Consider the following 25,578-nt stretch of genomic DNA (forward strand, 5'->3'; position numbering starts at 1 on the left):
TGAGACTACTGCACAATAGCGTTGTGTGGCTGCAACCATGATACAACACTACTGTGCAGTAGTCCTCGGGTCTGCTGCACAGTAACATCACAAAAACATTGTTTGATGGCGCTACTGTGCAGTCATTTAGTTCTTATTTATACAAGTACTAAATGACTGCAGTAACAACTGTGCAGTCAGCACCTCGTATAGACGTGGCTACTATGTACCCTTTTACAACCATCACAGATGTTCAGCATCTGAGAATTGGGTCCTGTGTGCTGAAGCGGGAGTGTCAAATTTTCTTTGTGCCCCAAACTAGATCCAGACTGTAGACATGAGGAAGCAGTTCCATCTCTTGACTGGGACCATGTGGTGGTGGGGACAGCAGCAGCTCTGGCTCTGACCCAAGCACATGGTGGTGACCCTGCTGTGCCCCCATGCCGGAGCTCGTTGCCATGTATCCTGTGCCACAGTGGCAGCTCCAGCATGATGCAAGTGTCAGGGACTGGTGGCCATGGAGGTCGGGCAGTGGCAACAGTTGACACAGCCAGGAGGCTGTTGGGGCAGCATCAGCCCTTGCTAGCCGTTCTGCCGCTGATTGCCATGTCCACTGGGCCAGAAGGTGCCAGATTCTGCGATGGGCTATGCCCCCAGCCATTCTCTCTGAACTTTCTGTGGCCTGCTGCTACTCTGGAGGGCTGGATAGTAGGGCTGTGTGAAGCTTTGATCACTGATTCGTTCGGCGGAGATTCGGGCTGATTTGGTGGCCCATTCTCTGAATCCGAATCAAATCAGGTGACCCTTTAATCTCTCTGAATCGAATCAGAACCCTCCGAATTGCTTCAGAGAGATTTGGAAAGATTTGATGATTCGGACAGACACAGCTTTAAATGTTTTTTCTACATACCTCAAGGTACCAGTTGTCTCATGAATGCTGAGATGCTGGGGTGGATGGAGTGTCCTGTGGGAGCACCGGGGGGTCCCCAGCGTGCTCAGCAGTGGACCAGGAGCACTTCCAGTCTCGTCCAAGACTGCAGGGGAGCATGTGGGGGACCCCTTGCCTCCCCGGCTCGGTGCCTCCTGGGCACCTGTGGTTCCACCATGGCTGATTGCTGAGCCCCAGGGGTGCGGTTGGGGTCCCTCATGTGCTTGGGAGCAGACCTGGAATTGGACCAGAAGTACTTCTGGTCCACTTCTGGGTTTGCTGCCGAGCACATGGCGGGCGGGGGGCGCACTCCTGTGGGATGCTCCATCCGCTCCATCATCACAGTGTTCACAAGCCAGGCTTGGTGCCTTGTGGTATGTAGAAAAAACATTTAAAGCTGTGTCTATGGCTGAATCTTCAGATTCAGGTGAATTGCATCGGGACAGTGAACTGAATCAACGTATCAAATCACTGTCCCCAATCTGGGCCGAATCTGGTGCCTGCTCTCCCCACTGCCTTGTACTCTATTCCAAGAGTCTTTTCCTCCCTGTGTTAAATGGGGGGAAATGCTTCATCTTGGAATTGAGTAAATAAAATAACCAGTCACAAGCTGTAAGTTAAATTTTTAAAGTATGGTCAATTATAGACTGTAGAAAAGTAGGGCACTTCTGATTTTAAAAAGAAAAAACTTCAACAATGCTGTCCAGAATTCCACCCTCCCTACCCCACCATGTGTTTAGCTAGGCTCCCCTCTGTGGTTTTGGATTTGCTGTGTGAATTTGCTTGTACGATTCACAGTGAAATGTAGACCACTTAGATTAAGACTTCTTGGAGTTGTCACAGTCTTGGTGGATATTAATCTGCTGTCTTCCACAGCTGCTGTTTAACTGTCTGCAAATTTGGGCAATAGTATAGCAGGCACCAAAAAGTCTTTCTTACCTTGAAAATATAAGACAAAAGAAACAAAACCAATCTCTGGAAAAACTGGTGGCTCACCAGAGAATTGAAAATGGAGGATATGGCTTTGCATGTATTTATTGTCACCTCTGGCACTGGTTTTTTTTAGCTACTTTTCTCTTACTAGACATTTTACTGTTCATTTTGTTCCATAAAGGAAGAGTAATACAATGGGAAATAAGTCCCGCTTGCTGGTCAATATAGAGGAATGGGTAGTGCTTTCCTTCCCATCTTGGCCTTGCTGGGGTTGGGCATACAGATTTTCAGCATCGTGATGGAGCCGCAGAGTCTGTCAACTTGAGCACAGGAAAGCTGGAGGCAAATATATAATTCTTGTGGAAGTTGCTGAGATGACAACAACAGGGATTAAAGGATCCTTGAAATGGATAGAGTAAGGGAATGAAAGCTTTCCCTGCTGCATGTGCATCCCGCCCTTTGCCTCTTCTGCCAACAGGTGTGAGTATATCAATGCAGATAGCTGATGAAGGCAGTTGCCTGCTAGATTAAATTCCTCAGGAACATGTCTGCTCTTGAGTGGTATAGTCCCTAACAGTGCATGGCCCTGATCCTTACTGAGCCTTCATGTGACATAGAAGTCACCCAAAAGCTGTCAGATGATGATGGCTCTTGAGAATTACTGACCTGACGTGGTTTCAGAATGGTGCTGTAGGCATGGTAGGCAATTTGTGATCGCTGATCAGGTGGAACTAACTTCTCCCTCTCTTGTAATCTCTCAGGTAGAAATTAAGGAGTGCTGTTATGATGACAGAAATGCTTTGAACCTCCCATAAGCCATGCATATTCCTTTTTGCAACATGCGTGGAGGTCCTGGACTGATTTCCTTGCAAATTTCTATCCCTGTCATCACCCCGTCCCCTCCCCTCCCCTCTCAACAAAACAAAACACAAAACAAAACAATCGTTTCTTGACCATAACATGAATATGAGCCATGGGTGTGATGCTACAGTTCACAGAGCAAACAATACGCTGGCATGCGTCAACTGATACGTCTCAAGCAAAACTGAGGAAGGTATTCTCCTGCTCTACTCGGCATTGGTGAGACCATAGCTGGAGTACAGCATCCAGTTCTGGGTGCCACACTTCAAGAAGGATGTGGAAAAGCTTAATCATATGAGCCACTCACATGATTAGAGAAGGAAGCCATACGAGGAAAGGCTGACAGATATGGGACTGTTCAGCCTAGAAAACAGAAGACTTTGCAGGGATTTGGTGGCAGCTTACAGATATATTGGGGGAGAGCATAGGGGGCTCGGTGAACAACTATTCACCAGAGTGCTCCAGGGGAAAACCAGGAGCAGTGGTCATGAACTCCTAGAAGGAGGTTTCAGACTGTATGTAAGGAAAAACTTCTTCCTGGTTCATGTGACCAGACTGGAATAGACACCCAGCGGGAATTGTGGATGCACCTACCCTGGAGATCTTCAAAAGGAGACTGGACCCACACCTTGTTGGGGTTATTTGACTCCAGCTGTCTTTCCTGCCCACAGCAGGAAGACTGGACCTGATGATCTCCCAGGGTCCCTTCCAGCCTTAAACTTTTGTGAATAAGGTCCATTTTGCACAGCCCTACTGGATAGAACAGCTCTAAAGGCCAAAATGGCCTGTGGACTGTATGCATGGTGCCCACTGCATTCTGCATCAAGTCCAGAAATGGGCCAGTATGGGAGACCTGGTGATTAGTGGGCCTGGGGATTCTTGGATATGGATCTAGTGCACTGTGTAAACTTAAACATGATGGCTAGTGTGGATCACTGTTGCCTGTAACGCTTGAGCCAGCTTGCCATAATGCAGTTTTGTACCATACACAGGGATACAATGGACCTAAAAGATGCCAGGTTGACAAACTGGAAGAGGCAGAATTAGGGCACAGCAGTTATGCTGTTCAGGTTCCTCCTTTGTTGTCAGGTGTGCAGCATGTTCAACCGAAGAATTTGACCTTGCACTTGAAGGAACAAATGATTTTACTGAGAAGCACCTAGAACCTGATTATTTCCAGGCCCAAATGCCTGGTACACTTACTTTTTTCTAATTGACTCAAATATGTGAATGAAATAGTCTTCAGATGCAGCAAGGTTGCTGCATGTCAAGATAGTGTCAAAGAATTTTAATCCTGCTTGCATAATTTAGCCTCTCCCAGCCCTTTTCTCCTATGTTATTGTTTCTCATGAATTAATTTTCAGTGCATAATTCTAAATGAATTCAGCACAGCCTGAGCTCCTAGCAGAATCATTTTTAACCATATATGTTCAATGCTACCTGTATAATATTTTTTGGAATTTAAGTAAAAGACGATTCCTTTTTTTAAATCAATTTTCGTTATATAGTGCTGTGAGGTACAAGTGTCGGTTGCATATTGTTATCCTTTTATTTCAGCATTAGATAAAACTTACTCCTTTGCAAATGAACATCTGAATAATTTGCTCAAAATAAAATGAAAACTATTTTGAGGAAGAAGCTGACATTTAGCATTGTAATTTCAGAACCTTTTGATTAATAAATATTTTATGTGCAGTGAAGCATCCTTAAAAATTAAATATGAATGAATGTTAGGAAACCTTGCAGTTCTGTGAAACATGGAGATTTTGTAATTTCAAGTATGAATGTCTGCCTAGGGAATCTTAATTATTTTTAATGAAGATGACACCATCCAGATGATTCACATGGGTATTCCTTAAATAACGAAGTTAATATAAATAGGATCTTCTGAAGTACATCACAGCAGAGGTTTATTTTAAGTAAATTTTAGCAGTCATTTCTCTAGAGGTTCAAAAATTCTTCTTTATTTTAATTTATCTAGTTAGGCAAAGTTAAAAGTGAATTAAAGATTTAAAAAAAAACAAACAGTCAAATGGTCAAACAGTTCTTTGCAGTCTGAAACAGCAAATTGCTTTAATTATACTCATTTACCAAAAGTAGCAGAGCTCGTTTTAGAGAATATAGATTTTTTTGATGAAAGCAGTTTAAAATAAATATTGGAAAAACAATGGAAAATGACTGCACCCTCCCCTCTTTTGGTTTTTGTTTTAGGTTTTAAACAAATGTTCTGCACCTTGTTGCTATTTTAGTAGCATCTGTACACATGGGGATCCATTGCTGGCCTTTTAAGTGGGTACTATAATGTCAATTGACAGTGACACCATAGAAAGTACAATTATTAGTGTTTCCTATGTAAATTTCTTACTTTGGAAAAGCTGTTTCTCTGTAACCTCGCTTGGTTTATGATTGTCCCTGATCTTCCAGTTGACAGTGTGTGGGAAGGAAGTTGCTTGGGTTTTGCACCATTGCAGCAGTCTTCCTTGTACATTATGCAATATGGGGCTTTGGTATGAAGGATCCCAGGAGCGTACAGGGGTTACTTTTAAGCCATTGATTTTGAGGCTGAGGTAAGGGGAGTACAAGAGAATTGGTGAAGACAGCAGCAGCTGATGTATGAGGAGCATGAGAGTGCCCATACAAGGGCATAAACGCACAAGATTTGGGAGCTGCTAACATAACTGATGTTGAGGGTACTGTAGTCCAGGAGTTGGCAGTCTTTTCAGGCTGTGGGTGAAAATGACTCAGCTTGAGGTAGATATGGACAGTCAAGTGGGCTCTAGGACCTGGCCCCCACTGCCACTTCTCCCTGCCATGGCACAGGGGGGCTCACTGTCGCTGCTTCTCCTTGTCGGGGCACAAGGAAAGCCAACACTGCTGAACACCTCAGAAGCCCCATGTCCATGGGCCAGTTACAATGGTTCCACAGCCTGGATTTGGCCTGTGGGCCATAGTTTGTCAGTGTCTGGTCTAGTCTCTCCAGGAGCTTTTCGGTTGAGACTGTATGCTGTGGGAAGCAAGGGGGCCAAGCACTTTACAGGACTAGGTACTAATGTAGTTTAAGAAGTTCCAAATGATTCCTAGATGTCGAGAAATAAACATCCACAGCACTATGCAAACCATATTTGCATCATGCCGCCATGTAGTAAGTAATGCCTGACCAATTGCTGTTCATACATCTCAGCAGGTGAAGGATAAGGAGTTTCGAATGTTTCTTGAGCCAATTTCTACATTATTTTGCCATCTACAGGCTTGCACTATGTAGTTGTGTGTCTTGTGAAGTGTAAATTAATAATTTGAAGGATAAAGATTAAAGGTTCCATCCTGCAAGGCCTGGATGGGCCTTTGCAGACATAAAGCTCTCCCCTTTTAGATTTTGCAGGTTGGGCCCCAGAAAACCATTTCTGTATTCTTGACAGCTGGGATGAAATGGCTATTTAAGATATATCTCCTAACAGTGTTCTCAGTAGAGTGGATCCTTGAAAGCTGGATATTTATGCATTTCTGTCCAAAGAACTATACTTGAATATAAGATGAAGTTTTCAACCCCAACCCCCAAGTCAGAATAGGGAAAACAGTTCCTTGACTTACATTCACAATTAAGGAAACCTCATAAAATACATTGTCTATCAGTAAACCACTGCCAAAAGTAGCATGTGCTCTGTAATGGAAACCAACTGTGGAGTTGGTTGAGTGCAGGAAAAACTGAGTATGACTATAAATCATATAACCCATATTGGGCAAACAAACTGATGGAGACCTCTGACAAAATTGGGTTGCTACAGCACCACTTAAGATATATGGTATTGCCCATTGTACTCGCCCCCCCTCAGGGCTGACTCTTTTAACAGTCCTGGAGAACCGCTACACTGAATACATTTCAGCTTCCTCTTCATTTCCACAGCCGAGCTGCTCCTTTCTTTCCCATTTCTTTCCAGTGTCTCCTGTTTCTTCACCAGCCTTACATGTCTGGCAAGAATCACCAAAGGGGGTCCCAAATAGTTCACCCAGAATCCCTATGTTGCTTCCTCTCTCGGCCTGTTGCATATGATTTAGTGTTACCCCACCCTCCATATGGTGGAGCTGGACCAGGTTGCCCAGTGCCTCATCTGCATATACATTTTTGGAAGATCCCAGGATTCATGACAAGAATACCTGATTCCAGTTATGGGTGGATAGCACATGGATCCTTTTTGGTGGGTATCTGGATTACACACACATACTGAGCAGGGCTGAACTATGGAGTCACTATGACTTGAAATGTTGTTGATTCTGCTGGGACCCAGCCCAATGAACTGTATGGTAAGTCATGAACCTTTTGGCTTTGGACTAGTATCATGCATAGTTTGTACTACCACAGTATATGCATAGGTATAACACTGCTGCTGAAAAGCGAGGTGGGTGGTTGGTGTGAAGGGTAGTACAATTAATGGCATACGTATTTGTAAGCTGTGGAAGACTTAGGACTTTATAACTTTCCTCTTAAATAACAGAATGCATGTTGGCTTAGATTCAATAACTGTAAATGCTTGTTTCTTACAAAGTTTACAAAAGCTGCCAGTATTTTATCTTTTAATTTGCTGATTGTTTGAATTATTATACTTGAATTAGGCAGTTTGTTTTTTTTATAGGGTGTTTTTTGTAATGTAAATGATAGCTTGTGCAGGTTCTTAGAAATATAAAGGCCTTGTATGTATATGTATAAACTATTGCTTAAAACTGAGTTAATGTCTCCTAGCCTCTTTCTCATTCTTTCCTGGAGCTTCTGGGGATAAATAATATTAGAACTGAGGTGGTCCTAACAGTATTTTTTTTGTTGAAATGAAGCTGAGAAGGGATGGCTTTAAATAATATTAAACCGTGGGAAATTTGATCCACATGATGAAGATTTAATTTCTAGTGTTTTGAAAAGAATAAAAAAGAAACTGTCCCATTGGCTCTGAGATGGCAAAGCATGTGTAGAAACCAGCAAATCCAGTATTGAGAGTAGTTATCCTGAGGCATGTAATCTGATGTGTCCTTCTCAGATATTTGAAATATTTGCTAGAGCTATTTTTTGGCATTCTTACAGTATGTTTTTATTGAAGTTGAATTCTTTTTTTCTAAAGCTAGGTTAGTCAGATATCAACTTTTAGTTTGTTCCTAGTGTTGGTTTTCAAATGCAGAGATGAAAAACAAATTCATCTTGACAACACTTAGCAGCTCATTTAAAGTGTGCAGCCTGTGATTTTTAAATTGAGATTCAGCACAGTTGGTCACTGTTTAATGTCTAAAAGGAAAGTGAATATAATAATTTCAGTGGAGATAATTTGTAGAAAGATTGACACTGTTGGTTTTTGTTATGAAATAATGCAGCTGCTATTTGAGCGGTGCCAGTTTTACAGAATTACATTGTGCCAGGGTTTTTTCATTTTGTGCATGTGTATGTATGCATGTGAATGTACGATTAGTTAAATCTTGTGCTGAGTGTTTCCCTGTCTTTTAGTATTAATGGTTAGCATTTTGAAGGCACTACTAAAATTACTTTGAATCATTAAAATAGCCTATTAAAAATAATATTTACAGCTTTTTAAAAATGTTGGTATTGCTTCTTTAAAGTATGAGCAGAAAGAAGGAAAATGAGTAAAATGGCCCATGAAGAACACTTCAGAGGCATGCTTAGTGAAATAAATCATTCTAGATACCTCAAATGACTTAACACAATGTATGATGTCTCTGTTGTGTTAGTATACCTACAATGACAACTTGGTTAAAAGCAACCTAGTTAATGGATCCGAGTAGAGTGGAGAGCCCGTGCTAGTGAATAGGAATATAATTTGCCAGAGAAAATCAGTTCACTGGTGAATGGGGTACAGTATTTGTCTTTCTCTAGTTCAGTTTGAAATAGCATAGATATTGGGTTGGCCAAAGCAGAGTCTGGTTGAAAAGCACCTTAGAAAAGGAGGGTAACTTAGAAGGAGGAACCTTAGGGTGAAAGTGAGATAAGACTGGAGATGGGAATATTTACCCTGTTTACCCATTCTTCTTACTGGGATACTTTCTTATGGAAGCATAGTGTTAATTGCTCTGTAGTTGCTCTGATGCCCGTGTGTTCAAGTACTGGTGAAAAAGAATAGGGGCCTTCCAAAAGAAAGCTTTGCCAAGCTCATCCATTGATGTTTTCTTCTAGCCCAGGTCATGGCCATGGCTCTGACCAGGTCCTTCTATGTGCACATCAGGCCTAGCACAGTGGGGTTCTGGACCATGGCAAAGCATTAGGGTAATGCAAATCATCACCACCATTTATTAATTATAATAAAAATTAGAAGGAGCAGAACCAGCACCCTCAGCTGAGGTTATAATGTACCTGGGTACTAGACCTGATGCATATAGCTGCAACCTACTGAATGGTTAGAGATCTTACCTTGGACTCTGAAAGGAGGGCATGCATTCCTCTGAAGGCTTCTCTTCTGCATAAACAAATGATATATTCAGTGTTCTTCTGAGTCATTTTTTTGTTCTTACCTTGAGTAAGGGACTTGGAAATAGGATGAAAGGGGGAAGGACTTCTGGCTGCAGTTAGGATAGCTGCAAAGGCCCACCTGGTTGTGGAGGACTGTAGGATTTCAATGAAATCTCAGGCGAAGAGGGAAGTCTGTACATCTTGTGGGTTAATTAGAGTCCTTACTTTATCCTGTTTGAGTTAGCAAGAAGAACGAAATCTGTGTTCTCTTGACCAAGCCATGTTAAGCAGATTAGCTTGCAAATGGCAGTATAATTAGCCTGTAATGGCACACACATTTTAATATAATAAATACATGCTCTGAACCGTAGGTATACAAAATGTATTATACTGTGGAAACTTGACAGTCTAACTTAAAACTGCTTAGGAAAGGAGGACTACAAACATAAAAGTGCGGGCATAAATGAAGAAAAAGATTAAAAGGGAAGTAAGATCTTGAGATTTTGTTACTGGGCTGGGACTTGGCAAACCTTTCACAGATTCCTTGGGTAATATTGAGCAAATCACTTTATTTCTTTCCGCATCAGTTTGCAATCTATGTAATGGGGACAGTGGTGCTGCTTTTCCTCAGCTGTTGCCTGTTATGGCCTTCTACAGACATTCAGTTTCTGCTGTCTCAGGAGAGACCATGAGCGTAGAGATGTTCAGGCTTTTTTTGACAAAGCAAAAATGGCCACTCCAAGAGAAAAATAATCGGGGATCAACCAAGGTTAAATCACTGATGGGGGAGTTTTTTCCTGGGAGAGTGAATGGCTGTACATCCTGTGGCTTTTCTTAGACAATAAAATAGTCCTTCAGCATCTCCTGTGCTTTCCCCTCTCCTCCAAAGGAGATGGTGTGTTAGTCACTTGACAGTGTTGCTTCAGCAGAGAGTAGAACATGCCCCTAAACAATCTCCGCATTATGCTGCTGGTAAACACAGGCTCACCATGGGCAGCCTCGGTTAGCCAATCAGGGCTGCCGTATACACTGCTACCATCTGTCGCTAGGCAGACTAAGGGAGCCTGCAGAGCAGACTGTGCATGGGGGCCACCCGTGGCTGCATGGTATCACCACTGCCAGCCTTCTTGCTCTTCATGGCCTCAGTATTTGAATATCTGTGCATACAACTCTGGGTAGGTTTCTCTGCCTGGACAAGAGTTGTTGGTTGTATCTGTGTTTGTCTCAGGTCATAGGCAGACAAAGTACTTTGGGTAGATGTGATATCTTTTATTAGACCAACTGCATAATTGAAAAAAATTGTTCTTTGCAGTTGTTCCCAAAAGCTGGCAAAGAACAGTTTTTCCAACTATTTAGCTGGTTTAATAAAAGATACCACATTTACACAAAGAACCTGTATCTGGAGAAGAAACGTGGGAGAACTCTACCCGAATATTTGAATGTGTGTCTGCAGCCACTGCCTCTTGAGACAGTAATAGATAATCTCAGAAAAGTTTACAGTGTTTCTCTCCATCCTGAGAATAATGGAGGCCTTATTTTGACTGAGGAGTGCAGAATTTACAGTAGCATGAATAAGCTATAGTCCATTTGAGAAATGGGGTTTGTTACTTTTAATTACTTCTAATAATTCTCTCTCCTGTACTGATACAGAAGGGAGAAGCAACTTGCTTTAAACTATTAAGCAAGGGAAGTAGGTTTTGAGGAGGAGGAAAGCAGAATTATTTTTTATTTCAAAGATTTTAACTGTCACAGTATGAAACCAGGACTTGAAGTGAAAAAACAAACAAACAATGCAGAGTAAGAGAACCAGAAGAGTAATAAGGGGAGGGGAAGGCAATTTCAAAGGCAAAAAAAAAAATAGTTCAAGTTAGTTGTAATAGGCAGTGATGGATCAATCAGATTAGTTTCTCCCATAGTACCAGATTTACTATAATTTAGGAAGAATAATACAGCTTTTCATAAAGGTATACTTTTCACTTTAAAATTCTGTGTGAAAATATTTATTTACTGTTTTATAAATGAAATCTGATATTTCAATTAACTATGGTGTTGGAGAAAATGTATTTTTCTTTCTTTTCAGTTTGGTTATATTGGGCATTTGACTTCATGTTGCTTGACATCTAATTTCACTGTTTGTCCTCATCAGTCAGCTTCCATTGCTATTTATCTGGGACTTCCACAAATCAGCAGGGGAGAGAAAAACAGTTTTTGAAAAGGACAATAGGATTGTATGATAGAAATTTTTAGGGAACTTTAAAATCAGATGAGCTACCTGAGGATACTCTTTTACCTCTTAAAACTGGCCCTCTCAATTTCATGGTGTCCCTGTAAATCCATTAAATATAAACACATACTAGTGAAATATGCTGCTGTCCTAATTTATGTACATCCCTTCCCATAAAGATTTACCTCAATGTTGTTCAACCAGCTTAGCTCAACTTTCTTGTCTTTCTCTTTTGTATGTGCAGATGTGTGCATGCAAAATAGCTTTACATCAGTATATGTACAGGTCCAATCGAGAATTTTCCCCCCAGAAAAGGGGGTTAAGAAGAGACATCTGATCCTTTAAATAAATCTTTTTTCTGTAAAAATTAAGAAGCAGATGTTTTAATACTGCCTCTTTCATTCACTGCCAGGCAAATCTGGATCCTGCCAGTGTGACAGACTGCCCACTTACGTTTCCTTGGGTGCTTGACTTAGCTCACTTGTCTGCAGTTCCACCAAATGCCCTCATTTCCTATAAACCCTCAGTCAAGAGCTGACCAGCTACACCCTTGTTTTGCAGGCAGTTTGTAAAACAATACAGTGTCAAAGAAGGGATGCACGTGGGTTTTTTTAACGTCCTTTTGTAGTTTTGTACTCCAGAAGGTGACCTGGATTGTTGGGATTTTTGCCTTGGCAAAGTGTGAGGATGGGAAGACTTGTATTGTTGTTAGATGGTTTTAGCTGGTAACTTTTTGTAATAAATGGTCTGCCACAGAGCACTCAAGATCAGGCTCCCTTATTAGCATTCAGAGGGACAAAAACAGGGAGTTATCCTTTAGATTAGCTTCCTTTTTCCTTGAAGAATTGTGTCTTATTTATCCTTAAATCCAGAATAGTTTTATTTCTCATCCCTCCCACCCTTCTCTTTCTAAATATAGATTCCAGTTTATAACTGGTCTTGGTTAGCACTGTTCCTCCTCCATGGAAGGAATGACTGGGACGTGTCTTTCTATGGTTCTCACTTTTTTCTTTTAACAGGTGAAAGAATACTCACCCCCTCCATGCATTTCTGTGAAATGTTGCAAGAGCTGAGTACATTAGACTCTTCCTCTCCCCCCCCCCAATATTTAATGATCCTTTTCTTTCTAAATGATTACATTTACCGTTTGTACTGCCCTGGGTTCTAAAAAAACAAGGCACGCACATGGGAAAAAATGATAATTGGTTGACTTTCATTGATTATTCTAAGCAAGTTTAGTTTTTGCATGGGGCTGGAACTCAATACTGGACTTTTAACTCTTTTAGAGGACAAGGATGAAACAGTTGTGGAGACTAAGCTATCTGTTCCCAATAAGGGGGAGGCCTTTCACTTTGGGATTGAGGCATGTTTTTTGGGGAGTTACAGAGCAGTCTGTTCCGGACAGAACAAAAGCACTGTTTTTTTCTTAGGGACAGAAAATAACCTTCCTTAAATGTCCCTGGTTTACTGTTCTAAGAGGAGTAATTTTCTTTCTTTTTTGAGTCGAGAGCATTGTTGCTGCTGCACTGCATTTTTTAGTTCAGGGTACAACATTTTTTCTGCTGTTCTGCGTCTGCTAATAGTGGGCAGTGTTGCTGACTTGAGAGGATGAGTGAGTTGGGGGTGGGAAATGCTTCCTGTAGCTTGTTGATAAATAATCTGTTAGTGTGCTTACTTGCTGCAGTGATTTCATCTTCCTCCTTGGAACTAAAGAGTAGAAGAAGATGTTTTCAGCCCTGGATCATAGTAATTTTCCTATTTTCATTAGCACCTATGTCATGCAAGAGGCTGTTTCTTACAGAACACGGAAAACAGCAGATAGTTAGTCTACACCAGTGGTTCTCAAACTTTTTTTTTCATGGATCACTTGAAAATTGCTGAGGGTCTTTGCGGGCCACTTAAACTTTTTTTTGTTCTACAGATCAAAGCACACAGCTCATATTTTAATATCAGCAGTCTTACCTTACAAGTACGGGTGCGATGGTTCTGCAGCCTTTCCGCGGACCACCTGAACGGAGCTCATGGGCCGCAGTTTAAGAATCTCTGTTCTATATTGTTAACTCATTTTTTATTTTTGAAAGTGGCACTGAAAATTAAACTCTGTGCAAGTAGATCCCTTTAAAATAACCCTTTAAGTTAATCTTCCACCACTTTTAAATGGTAGTCTTCTTTGACCAGCCTTGTATCTGACCAGACCAATCTTTGAAATGGACCCAGTTAAAAGGGCAAAGTGATGACTGTTCCAAATGAAGAACATAACCAGTTCTTTTCCTTTTCCCCTGCTAGGAACTACTATTACCTGGGTACGGGACGGAGGGGTAGTGCTAGTGACAGGGCTACAACCTACCACAAAGGAAGCAGAACCAAGTGAGCAGGGAACAGGACCAGGCTCCTGTAGACCAGAGGGAACGTGTTAGCAATGCAGCTGAGCTTACTCCTCTTCTTCTGTTTTGGCTGCCTCTGCCTTGTGAAGAACATTCATCCCGCTTCCAGGCAGCCATTCTTTCCATTCCAGTACAGTTTTTTACTTTCCTAATCATATTTGAGCCCCAATGAAGTAGATTGGCACGGACATAATTTTTGAGACTCTTCATTTTTGCAGGGAGGGCATATTTCTAGTATATAAGGTAGTCAGTGATTTCCTTTCTTTTCTTTTCTTTTTTTTTTTTTTTGCCATAGTTCAGAAAGATAAACCAAAGACTGACAGATATTTTAATGCATCTTCTGGATTTTTCTGGAACATTATCTTTGTGAATAGGACTGCCAGAACAAGCCATGTCAAAGAAAGAAAAGTGGAAATTAGCAAATCTAGATCCAAGAAATTGAGGGTTGGATTTCAGTGAGAATTCTTGCTATTTTACAACAGACAAAATTGTTCATGGAAACATCTCAAAACACTTCCTAACATTGGATGCAAATCACAAACATCTCAAAACACTTTCTAACACTGGATGCAAATAGCATTTTATGGCTGGGAAATCACATGCTTGCACTCTCAGGACCAGGCATAGAATCCAGTTTTCCAGATAATCGGAATCAACCCTTCTTTTGACACTGGATGCTTGACTGTTGCACAGGGTCAGTTTGAAAGGAGATAGTTGTATTTGAAAAACGATTTTAAGTGAAGTCCTGTTTTGAAGGCAATGATCAGTTAATAGAAAGGTTTCATTTTTCATTGTCTTAGTCTAACTTTGTATCAGACTGTATATGTCTTTTATTTCTAGTTTTAATTAATTATTGCAGAATTCCTAAATTCTTCAAAGACACTGGTTGGCAGAGGGTTATAGCCAAAGAAGGCAATATCAATGTGGCACTTTACTGGGCATATCTTTTAAAAATTCTTATACTTTTTCTGAGAATGATGAACTTTGGTGCTTTCTCTAAGTTGTTACTCTTTTTCTTATTCCATTTGAAAATAATGTTATTGGTTATTGTTTGTAAAAATAAAAAGCAAATTGTATTGTATACTTTTAAATACTGAATTACCAGCTTTAAGTCAAAGTGGTTTGACAGTTCTTGTTAAAAATTATTACAAGTGTTTCTGTATAATGGTTATAAGAGAAGCCTGTTACTGTGGTAGTTGTTATGTATGATGCTGGTTCTTGCTGTGAGATCCTGAAAAATGATATATTCAGAATTTTAAGGAGATCACTTAATGTAATTACATTATCATCATCCCATTCATTTTACAGACAGAAGTTGAAGATAGTGATTTATGATTTATAAATTCCTATGTTTAAGCTTGTCATTTATTTTTCTCTATTTCAAGTACATTTTTACTTAAAATGTCACTTAGTTTTAGTACTTATGGACTACAGGCAGCTAGCTGGAAATTTAATGGCTTCTACCCTTGATTGCGCTGAACAGATTGGGTCCCAACATCAAGCATCTTGGGTTTCTTGGCTTCAGAGTAAAGCTCTGCAGGCCTAGATGGAATTGTTTTATAAAATGATATCTTCAATTGCCCTATTTGCTGAGTGTTACCTCATGACTGAAGTAGAGCAGCATAGCAGCCATACCACAAAGGAAATCAAGCTCTTCTGACATGCAAGAAGTGTACACGGTTGGAGGTATCAATTTTCTGTATGGGATCCCACTTTTTTCCCCCTCTTCCAGCTAATCATCTTTGCAGTTACCTTTAAAAAGCAACACAACCCAGAAATCTCCTACTGTAATAGAATATTCCCTTATGTGAAAACCAACCTAATTTACCAACTAATATTCCAGTCCAGATAAGTGCTTTAAGAGCAGGTTCTCTTTAGAATGGGGGATAGAAGGGAAAAGAGCTTCTCTATTCTGGGGCATTAAGATGATTGGTTCCTGAGAGAGAATAAACTTGGAAAAACTCAAATGGGTTTAAGATTTCACCGTCTGCTTGGGCCTTGCTTTTGAACCTTGCTACAAGAAATCAAAACAAAGTAAATGCAGACAAGCACTAATGTATTTATAGTAATTTATTTATTTTTTATTTCATAGAAAATTTAATGAAATGCACTTGAATTCTGTAACTGATCTATTGAATCTTAGAGTGCACAAGTAACAGTGCATACTTTTTCATACTGCTCTGCCAAAGTGACTCAACTCCTGAAGGAACAGCATCTGTAGCTGAAAAAGTATAATTTATTCTTAGCACTTCAGTCAGGCCTTTGTCTTTTTCGAGACTCTCAAGGAAAGTGATACCTAGAATGTTTTTTGATTGCTACCGGCCTGATTTTAGCTATAAGGTAACGATTGCACTGTGGATTCTGGACCATCAAGTTCTAAAATGATTAGAAACTTCTAATATAACCCTGGGAAATGGAAGAAAATAGAGATTAAATTTTGTGTTTGTAGCATTCAGAATAGAATAGCCCATGCCCAAAACTCAGATTTCAGATGAAAATTGCCTGTATTTGCTGTGATATAACTAGATGCTGTAGAACCTAGCAAAGCACCCTAAAGAAAACGAATCCATTTTAAGTGTACTATAAACATGAAGAAATCCAATGCATACTTTAGAACTTAAATTTTGTAGACTTGAAGAGGGGGAAAGTAAGTTGGAAAAAAATCCTAATGAGTAGATGGGGTTTATTTCCACCATCTGTTTTGCATTTTAAGGTTAGGTAACATAACTTTCCTTTTCTGAAATAGGCCCGTGCACATTGTCATGAGTATAACTTGAGTCGAATTACATTGGGTAAATGTTGAAATGTTTTAGCGTGTGGAACTAATTTTCTTTTTCTTTTCTCCCCACCTCTCTTGCCCTCTTTATATTATTTAAAAAAAAAAAAAAAAGACAAATCTTCAGTACATTGATTGCATTTTTGGCAGTTTTCAGTTTACTTTTTTTTTTACTGCAACTGCCTGCTGTTTTCCAAGAGGATGTAGCTAGAAATATCATACTCTAGATTGAGTGTTTGCTTTCACTGTGTCCTACCTAATTATTGCTTTGTGATTCTGAATATAACATTTGAAACAAAGAGTTGTCCTTTTATATCCCAGTATATCCTGCATCGTAATTATATTGGGCAGATTACAAATCCTGTTCATAGAGTTTTCTCCCACTGGAGATCAGGATGAACCTAAATTTTGATGCTACTAGCACCCACTATGAAGCTTAACTTTTAATCCTCCTCTATTATGTGGGGCACGATCCTCTTCTAGGATCATTTGAACATATTTTAATCTAACTAATTTCTGGCCGCTCCCCTCTTCTCCTGTGCTCTTTACCTGTGGGAAGTAGTAATGCTGTTTGTTTATAGGGTGCTTTGTGGCTAGAATGGACCAGTCTTCTGGATCTTTTTGGAAAACATGATTGCTTGCAAAAGCAAGGGACCAAGATAGGTGGCCTGGGAGGACCTTTTCAACCTTATATGCCCATAGTTTACAAGCTTAAGGATGTACCATATGGTTTGCAAAGGCTGATTATTCTAAATGGTTCGTTCCACTCTTATAAGAATAGTTTATAAAGCATCAACAATACTCAGAAGTTTGGTAACTAGTCATTATGAGTTGATGATTTCATGTAAGTAGCATAGTATAGCTGGTAGCATCTCTTCTAACCTTTCTCAGAATGTGGCCAGATTGTTGATAGGTGAATACCGTTATCCTCTGGTCATTTATAAACAGCCTGTATTATGCTCAGACACTACGGTGATCATGCATTTATAAATATCAAAGACAAATGGTCATTATATTAAACACGGGTAATCTTCACTAATCCACAATTAAGGGTGGAAATAAGTATCAGCTCTCCATGCTACAAACCTGCTGATGCAGTAGTTACACTTAAAAGCATTGTGAAAGCCAAGGAATTCAAAATTATATGCATTTATAGCAGTGGTTCCCAACCTTTTTAGACTCCAGATCTAATATAAATAGGTTATTAATGTTATTAACATAATTCTGTTGTTAATGGTCAATTAGTTATTAATTTATTAGATCCTTATGTTATATTACACTTGCCCGATTGCTGCTGTAGCCATTTCAATCTGCGCCGCACATTTCTTGCAGAGCTAGGTCAGGAAGCAGCTGTGGCAGGAACACATGCTCGTGCCGTAGCCCTTTCCAGTCTGACACTGCGTGGTGTCTCCTGGAAGCAGGCACAGGAGGCAGATGGAACTGTCCTGTGCATCCCTGTTTTCAAGCAGCACGTCAGAGCCAAGCTGTGAAACAGCTAGAGCAGAAAGGTGCTCCTGCCTGCATTACATTATGTAGACAAGGAGCTGCTTCTGCTGCAGCTCTTCACAGTTTGGCTCCAATGTGCCTTCTGAACACAGGCATGCAGGGTAGTTCTGCCTCGTGGCAGCAGCATCTGTCTCCAGGCTGCTGCCACTGCAGGGAGAAATTGCCCTATGCACCTTGTTTTCAGGAGCACATGGAGCCCAACTGAGAAGGAGACACAGCACAGGCAGCACGTCTGACTGTATTACATTATATAGGCAGGCACGCCACTTCTGTTTTAGCTCTTCTAGGTTCAGCTCATGGCCAGAAGCGAGAAGTGACTGAAGCGGTAGTGGCATGCCTGCCTGCCTGCATAATGTAACGTAGTCAGACAGGCTGCCTCTAGGATATGTTGGGCAATTTCATCCCGCAATAGCAGCGGTGGTGGCCATCGAAGTACCCTGGGTAGGTTCTTGTAACGCCCCATTTGAGAACCACAGGTTTATAGAAACACACTTTGATTGTCTTTAACTAGCATGCAAATACTGTTACTTTTTAACCACAGCAAATCCAGAACTTTTATATAGAGTTAGCCTCTCGAATGAGCAAGCTGTCATGGTTTTTACTCTTCTTTTTCATGATAACATTCCTTCCAGTTGGATGAGAGATAATATAACTTTCACCTATTGTTGACGTGTAGCGTCTCTGGGAGTAAAAGGCAGTGCCTGTGTAAAGCCATGCAACAACGAAACAACATGGACTAAGGAGGTTAGTGAAGAAGAATACGATTTCAAGCTGAAATTCAAGTATCATAACTGAACCCTAATTTGTAAAGTTTGTTTAACTACAGTCTGGTCTGAAAATAAACTTTGCTTTAATGGGACCAGACACAATTTAATATTTATTTATTTTTTTACAAATTTGCCTTTTTCAGGCCTCGTGCCAAAGAATAGCAGTGCCATACTTATTTATTTTAAAACAACAGGGTTTTCGTCGGTTCAGAACTTCGTTGGCAGAAACTATATGCTTGGTTCGTGGCTCCAGCACAGCTCTGGACTTCAAGATCTGTCTCTCAGAACAGCTAAATGTCATGTTGGATGACCTGTCCAGATGGATGGTCTGATCAGCAGAGAATTTGAACCTGGCTGAGCAGTGAATAATGGTACATGGAAGGTCTACAAATCTCTCCTTGCAACCAGGACGGTAGCAGTTTTGTTATTGGGATGGCCAAAGCTAATTTGCTAGGCTCAGATGGACAATTCAGAGAATGAGCTGCAAGATTAGATCCAAAAATATTAAGAAGTTGAATATGTCCCAAGCCTGTCCTAGTATGCCAGACTAATGTGGTTAAGACATGCTGGTCTTTGTAATCAGCTACTTGCAAGGTGGGGATATAGCTAGCATCGCATATGGCCACCTTTGAGTTGCCAATTTGAAGAAACATTTACAGCTGGGTGGTGCCCTTTAACAGTCAGAGGGGCTCAAATTCAGGCATCAGGATTCACAGCAAGATAACAAGTCTCAAATACTCTGGTATAGTCCCCTGAAAGGCAAGGAGAGCAGGATTTCTGGCCTGCCCTCCTGGAATATTGTTTTCCCTAAGCACTGTTGTGAAGACTTGCTGTTTGCAGGAAGCAGTGGGGCTACTCAGCAATTTGCTTAGCTTCTCTCCTCTCTCTCACCACTGACTCCCCTCAGCAAGAAGACTGTTTTCTTACCATCTGAATCCCATACATATTTATGTCTGACTGAAGCAGGGTAACTACTCAAACTGAAAAATAAGTCAGAGACCTAATTCATAAAATTCTCTCTGAATTATGTACAATCGTCGGCTAAGAGGCAGAAGGTGTAGTAGAAGTATTGTCCCCATATGAGGTGAAAGGTAAAATTTCTATTGACTTTAGTGAAAGTCAAGATTTCACCCAAGGCGTCTTCTGATGGAGAGACAGTATGGGTCATGACTGTCCTCATTACTGCCAGTAAAATGAGGATTGTCTTTTCTGTTTCAGATAACATAGCTGTTTTATAGACCAGCTTAATCTAGCTACCCTGAAAATAGTTGAATCAGCACTAAAGTTTCAAGCAAAGATGGCAGATCTTTTCACAACTGTGTGCCCTTACCTCTCATAATTTCAGAACTAGATTTTTGACTACTTTCCTTTCTTCCCGGCACAATATGGAAGCATGTGTGCAATTTTAAACACACAAATAGTCCTATTAATGTCAAGGGGAATACCATATTTACTCAAATATAAGATGAATCAATATATGGCAAAACTCCAATGATTAGATTCTATATATGGAAAATTGATACATTTGTTATACTTTTCCAGGTATAGAATCTAATTATTGGAGGTTTGCCTTGAATTTATTTCCTTCCTGCTGCTACAGAAGGGGAAAATAAATATGGGGAGCACACAGGTACCCCCTTATCCTCTGCCCCCACAACCTTTTCTATTTGCAGCCTCTTTCCCCCCTTTGTTACTGTCAGGCCCTGCTTTCCCTGAGCACATGGAAGTGATGGACAAATTTGAAAACACTGACTTTGTATTATCAGGTACCCATAGACTTAGTTCATCCAGAATTAATCCAGTTTGCCTCTTTTGAAACTACTGCAAATTTTAGCACAGGTACTCCATAAACAGACTTTTAAGCATTACTTTTGTACCTATTTAACTATTCATATATGCATATATATATTTTAAAAAGGAAGCCCTGCCTGAACTACCACCAAGTACATGTGTCTGAATTAAGTGTCTGTAAAATTTGTATCACAGTAACCCACATTCCTGTCTTCCCTATTTCTCCCTCTCCTCTGCCCCAGGTCTTATTCCTATTTGCTTAGGCATCTAAAGCAGATATTGTAAGTTCTTTGGGACATGAACTGTGTTTGCCCCTGTCTTCTCAGAAGTACCCATTAGGAATTTGACTTAAAATACAAGATAGTATGGCTATAGGCACTGTAGAAATAAGCTCTATACACCACTGAATTGAACCATTTTTGCAAGCCTTAAAAAACAGATTTATTGTTTGTATTTGCCTACTGCTTTTTAGAGTGTTTGTCCTTCATAATAGGAACCTGGCTATATTTTATTGCTGCTGAATTTTAAAAAGCACGTCACTACTGTTTAGTTTATGCTGTTTTGTACTTGGTAGTTTTGCTATTTCTGTTTATTATTAGACCTTTCTAATATTGGGCTTATTTAATCTTGTGCTAATCAACATCTGATATACAGCAAAAGAGGCCGCTTCTGAAATTCATGTACGTATGCCAAATCTAAGATTGTTGGTGGCAGTTCATGAAGGCTGGAAGTAGGCACTTCAAAACCAGCGGGAGCATGCCGGAGATCTGGTGCACTGGAGCTGACTCAGTTAATCAAGTGTGCTTCTCATGTGAGCTGCGTCATACATTTGTTTAAATGGCGAAATGCACATAGCACTCCAAAAGCACACTGCCAGCATTTTCTAACTAAAAACACCTTTGATGTGTTTTAGTTCAAAAGCATGCTGCTGCCATTTTCTCAGTGCTGACACGCATTTCGCCATTTATAGAAATGCACGCGCCACAGTGCCTGGCACTGCAGCGCAAGCAGGTATACAAATATCCAATGATTTTACCCACATTTGGTTTCTAAAACATAGTGAATACTGCTCTCCCAAGTTATTTGGAACATTGTCTCCAGGATTTGTCTACCTAATGGTTCTGTCTCATACAGACAGTATTAAAATGCCAGCAGCCACTTGGAGCCCTTCTCTATGCTAGTGTTCCCTCCGTTGCTATTCCCAGTATCCAAGCGTTTATTCCAGCCTTCCATTGTTATTCCAAATGTAGCAGACCAATGGTAGCAGGAACTGGCTAGTTTTTGCAGAAATATCTAGTTTAGAGATGTGGCTTGCTGGTGAAGTGTTTTGCTTTTGTGTCTAAGGCAGCCATTATCACTTATAATCTTATAAATGCTTTGTTTCCAGTTTCCTATAGGAACAATGAAGATTTCTGTTAAATGCCTTGTACTGTAACTGTTAAATCAGCTGTACAATCCCTTATGTTGTGCAAATGTTACAAATAATATTTTTTTCTGGCAGTCCTTTGCGGTAAATATATTAACTCTTCAGGAAAAAAATATTCCATTGAATATGGAAGCTGGATTGATTTCTAATCTGCCATTTCTAATCGTAGTTAGCAAAACTGATGTGCATATATGGTTGGCTGCTCTGATTAACAGTTCAAGTCTGTATTTTTCTTGGTGATACAATATCAGCGATCATATTATATAGATAGATAGATATAGGTCTATATCTATAGATCGATCTATAGATATAGATATATATTGTTTGAAGTATTTTCTCACTGCAGCATGATGTGCTGCTGGGTTTACTCTCATTTTATGGAGCTGAAGAAACAACCTGTCAGCTTACATTTTAGTTTATAGTCTAAAGTCAGTTTGGAGGCATTCCCCAAGTTTGAAACCAAACTACTTCAGCTTAAAATTTTCTACATATGAAGCCTTATGATTTTGTTTGACTTATTGCCAAGCTCATATGAATTGGGTACTATTGGGGCCAAAAAGAAAAAGAAAATCTACTTCCCATTCTGTTTGGCAAGAAACTTTATCCCTTCCTTCCAGGTGGGGAACAGATCTCCGTGATGCACACATTCATGACCTCCAGTCTTCATCTGGCAAAACCATTAAAACACAGCTTTCTGTCTCCTTACTGGGCTAGGTTAAGAGCCCATCAACCCTGCGCTGTGATCTGTTTAGTAGCACCCAGTTCAAGAGGCAGGGCCTAGTCCTTCTAGCTCAGGGATGGGCAAAATATGGTTTGTGGGTCAGAGCCTGGGGAGGGACTTTGGCCCATGGTGGGTGCCGCCTGGCCTGCACCATCAGGCCCATGGCACATCCAGCCACCCCAGGCGCACAGGAGGGCTGGGACAGCTCTGTGGCCAGACTCCACTTCCTGGCAGCCCTAGCCCCATTGAGATTGGCTGGGACCCGTGCAGGCAGGCCCTAAGCACATGGCCCTGGCCTGCACCACATGGCAGGGTGGGGGCCCAGCAGATCCTGCTCTGGACCCAGCCACGATGAGCGGCAGTGGCAACAGGGCGGAGGCGCAGAGCAACCTGGCGTGGGATCCAGGTAGCGACAGTGAGAAGAGCCCGGCGGGGGCAAAGGGGAGGTGGCCGTGCCCGTGGCCAGGTCCCATTTTTTTTCCCCGCTCCCAGCAGCAACTTCCGTCTGGCCACCACTGCTGCACCTCACTGTGGTTGTAGCAAGCAAGTCTGGAGTGGGTGCTGCAGGGACCCTGACTCCCTGCCATGGACTGGGGCCATACGCTTGGTCCAGGGCTGGACAGAAACTGCTGTTGGGTGCCAGGGCAAAAATGGGACCTGGAGCCCAGGCTGGGGCTGTCCTACAGCTCCTTCCTGCGGCTGCCAGGTCCCGCTTTTCCCTGGTGGTCAGCAGCAGCTTCTCTTTGGCTGCCACTGCCACCTTGGTGCCTGGGCCATGAAAGCCAGGCAGCAGCTTCAGCCCCTAGTCAGGTTAGAAGGGTGGCCTGGAGTTGGTGCTGGTGGCAGCCCTACTGAAGCTGCTGCCGGCCTGTGCCCACACCAGCTCCCTGCCTGCCTGCGGCCCCCTCCCACATAGGGAGGTTTGGTAAGCTGTTGCATGGTGGGACAGAGGAGTAGAGAGGGGTTCTGACCTAGCCCAAAACTCCCTGTGTGGCCCAAAGGCCCAAATAATTGATCACCCCTGTTCCACCTGCTACTGGGTTAGCCATTTAGAAAAATGTGAGAGACCCTCACAAAATCCTAATGCTGTTCCTAAATGCTATAGAAGAGTTACATTTGGTTAGGTTTAATTTCATCAAACTAGCAGTTTTGGAACATGGACTTTCGGAAAAGTACAGTCTTAACTTTTAGAAATGTTTTAATTCATACAAAACTCTTTTTGCCTAAAGACTTTATTTTTGCCATCAAAATCGCTAACCAAACCAAAATGATTTTAAAAAGTTTCATGAAAAACCATCCAATCCTGCAGTCAAGAACACACAAATAATAGGCAAATAGGTAAACTAAACGTTGTTAATTGTAAAACAAAACTGAGAAGCTTGAATGAAACAGAAGAACCCTGATTTTAATGAGTTCTGTAGAAAAATTGTGAATCTCTGTGATTTGTTTACATTTTTTGCTATTGCTGAAATCACTTTTCAGTGGGAGGTAATTGCACTAAGTCTTTTCTGCCTGCTCTAATAAGTACGTGATGCATATTTGTACAGAACAACCCAATAATGTTCTATTGTAACTTTTAAATAATAACTGTCAATAAATCCGTACAACTTTTGGTCAAGACTGGATAGAATTAGAGGTGGACTGAAGAAGTGTGAACAGGAAGATTGAGGTGAAGGTATAGATTTTGCATGGCTAGGATTGTTTACGTTAAAAAGGAGATGGCTAAAGGAGGAACATGGTAAAATATATAAAACAATGAAGAGTGGAAAGCAGGTACATGTGGAGCTCTTACCCATCTGGCCATACGACAGAATCACAAGGCCATTTGAAATTGAAATATTGCAAATCTAAAACTGAGACAAGAACACACTTTTGCACACAAATGGGAAAGCTTCAGAGACAATTGGATTTTATATGGAAAACAAGACTATCAAAAGCTACAAGAATTGCAAGTTTTGCAAGGCAGATAAAATCCCGTCTTTCAGGATTTAAGATGTTCTGTAATGATTACAATTTAGCATGAGACCTTCATGGTGAGTGGGGAACAAATTGCTGGCCACTGCTGGAGAGAGAGTACTGGAGTAGATGGCCCTCCAGCCTCATTTATTGTGGCAGTGCCTGTGTTCCTGTGTTATTGGGGTGAGTAGTGATGGGTTACGGCAAATAATCTTGAATGACCATCTCATTAAACACTTGTGTAATTGTTCCTGTTCAAGTGAGCTCGGAGTCTGCTGCCATCTGTTAAGCAGACTCAATTAAACAGCAAGGGGTGGGGAGAATAAAGTGCAGATGCTAATGCATTGTGTAAACCACACTGAGCAGAGCTCTCTTTAAATATTTAAACTATTTCTGCTAGTTTATGGAATTGAAATTTACTTTTCAGTCTTTGTTTGGATTTGAGAAATCAAGGCTATTTATTTACTATTATGTAAATTGCATAGCACAGTCTGAAGAGCCTGACTTTGTACATATGTTAAATAAGAAAAGTAGAAAATAATTTGAAAATATTTGCTTAGATTTTTTTTTGCAAGGACTGAAATTTTCCTGGTATGAAAAGGGGAATATTTTTTGATTTAGATGAAATTCCATATAGACATATCGAATAGAATCAGGTATCCAAGTAAAAGACTATTGCTGGGGTACTGGAAGAGCAATTAATATGTAGCCTGAGGGAAGGGTCAAGGGACCAGATTTGTGGCTTGCTCGGTGATTTTATTACTCCTTTCTTCAGTTGGTGCAGTCCTAATTTAATGTAGATTATTTATTTGGATCCATTACTGAAAATAACTATTTAGCTAGTAGAGTTTTACTTTTTACCAGATTTTTGTATTAAAAACTAGCAG

General features: G+C 40.8%; 1 protein-coding gene across 2 annotated transcripts in view; it reads left to right on the forward strand.

Annotated features, from left to right (window-relative positions):
- Positions 1-25,578, forward strand: part of CACHD1 (cache domain containing 1) — a 180,066-nt gene that overhangs the window by 41,920 nt on the left and 112,568 nt on the right. The gene's annotated exons all lie outside the window — the stretch shown is intronic.

This window comes from Crocodylus porosus, unplaced genomic scaffold, assembly GCF_001723895.1.
Source record: "Crocodylus porosus isolate Cpor-Errol unplaced genomic scaffold, CroPor_comp1, whole genome shotgun sequence".
Lineage (NCBI taxonomy): Eukaryota > Metazoa > Chordata > Crocodylia > Crocodylidae > Crocodylus > Crocodylus porosus.